Raw genomic sequence first — 2,296 nt, forward strand, 5'->3', positions numbered from 1 at the left:
AGAACGTTGGTGTGAGCCAGGAGGTCTTTGGGTGGGTTGCTAGGTCACTGGGTAGACTGTTGCGTGAACCAGGAGGTAACTGGGTAGGCCACTGCATAGGTCACTGGGTAGGCTGTTGTGTGGTTCGGGAGGTCGTTGGGCAGATGGGTTGCTAGGTAGATTGCCGCGCAGTTGGGCAGACTATTGTGTAAGCTGGGAGGTTGTTGGGCGGTGGGTAGGTTGCTAGGTAGGCCGTTAGGTAGACTGGTGTGAGCCAGAAGGTCATCCAGCGGGGGTGGGGGGTGTTGTTAGGTTGCTAGGTAGGGCGTCGGACCATTGGGTAAACTGTTGCATGAACCAGGAGTTCATTAGGTAGGTCGCTCGGTAGGTCACTGGGCCATTGGGCAAACTAGTGTGTGAGCCGGGAAGTCATTGGGCGGGTGGGTAGGTCACTAGATAGGTCATCAGGCCATTGGGTGGACTGTTGTGTGAGCCAGGCAGTCATTGACTGGGTAAGTAGATCATTAGGTGGGCTAAATAAACCACAATGTTGTCAGGTAGGTCACTGGTAGGTCAGCATGTCATTGGGTAGCTCAGTTGGCAGGTCATCAGGTGGCTGGGTTGGTTGGCAGTTGGGCCAGTTGGTGTTTCATTCGGTAGCTTGGCTGGCAGGTTACTGGGCGGGCAGGTTGGTCGGCTTTTCATAGGGTAGCTCTGTTAGCTGGTTGTTGGGCGAGTGGGTTGGTCAGTATTTCATTGGGTAGCTCAGCTCATAGGTCACCAGGTGGGTTGGTTGGTCATTGGATGGTTGGGTTGATCATCAGCTTGATTGGTGTTTGAGTAGCTCAACTGGAAAGCCATTGGGTAGGTCAGTCTGCCATTGGGTGGGTGGTAGGTCAACGGGTTGGTTGGCATCGCACTGAGTAGCTGGTAGGTCACTGGGTGGGTCAGCCAGTTGCTGGGTAGGTCGGTATTTCACCAAGTAGTGGTGTTTCATTGGGTAGTTCAGCTGATAGGTCGTTGGGTAGGTCGGTATTTCATTGGGTAGCTCAGCTGGTAAGTCATTGGGTGGGTCAGTTAGTCGCCGGGTAGGTCGGTTGGCCACTGGGTTGGCCGGTATTTCACCGAGTAGCTCATCTGGAGAAATCACTTCCTGTCCCCAATGCGCCACAGTGCTTTGCTTTCCGCTTCAAATGTGGCACTTCCTGTCCCAAAGGCCATGGCACTTCACTTCCTGTCCCAAACATCATGGTGCTTTGCCGTCTCGCATACTGCATCACTTCCTGTCCCAGCCCAATGAAACACCTCTTCTTATCCCAAAAGGCAAGGTCACTTCACTTTCTCTCTTGAATGCTGCCACTTCCTGTCCCAAATTGGCTTCTGGTCTCCAATGCTGCATCACTTCCTGTCCCCAAAGAGGGACCACTTCTCTCTCTCTTTCTGGACATCCACCACCACTGTCCCCGGGGCGGGGGGTTGGGAACGAGGAATCTTAACAACAAGGATCTTAACGAGCTTCGACCTCCGGAAAACGAGAAACCCGCCCACAAAACGGCATTTTGGGACCAAAAGGGGGGGGGGGGGCAAAAATGGTCAACGGTATTTACAAGCTTTGTCGTCCTCACGGGAGGGCAACGGACCCCCGAGCTCCGCCCCCCCCAAAACAACTATGTACAAACCCGAGAGCGACGGTGCGTGTGCGAGCGGGTGTGCGAGCGAGTGGGCGTGTGTGTGTTTCTACAAGAAACAGCCAGTCCCGTCTGGAAATATTCACAACTTTCTTCTCCTAAAGAAAAATTAATTCAGCGGCATCTCGGCTGCCAACAAAACCCCGCCCCCTTTTACTCATTTGCATGTTTTTCAATAAGGGGCAGGGCAAAGGGATCCCATTGGGTGTGGGCTGATTGTTTGAAGAGGGCTTGTTAATGGGGGGCCACACAACAGAGGTGGGCTTGGGAGGGTATTAATGCTAATGAGGGGTAGGGCCAGGCTGGGAGGGGCAGCGTTTGAGGAGGGGAGGGGCACATATTAATTAGGTGTTTCCCAGAATGCTTTGCTGCCCTCTCTTCTACACAAGGCCTCTCCTACCCCCTCCAAGCATGAATTTCAGCCCCCCCACCCCCCCCAAAGCATTCTGGGTCACTGGGGTGAGGGAGGGAAACTGAGGTAGGGCACCATAGAGTGCCCCCCACCTCAAAGAATTCTGGGGTATTTGGTGGAACAGGGAAACTGAGGCAACCCAGAGTGAGAACAGGAGATCTCCTCTGAATGAGGAAACCCCCTGACCTCAAAGCCTTCTGGGTAATTTAGTGGAAGA

This window comes from Alligator sinensis, unplaced genomic scaffold, assembly GCF_000455745.1.
Source record: "Alligator sinensis unplaced genomic scaffold, ASM45574v1 scaffold1704_1, whole genome shotgun sequence".
NCBI lineage: Eukaryota > Metazoa > Chordata > Crocodylia > Alligatoridae > Alligator > Alligator sinensis.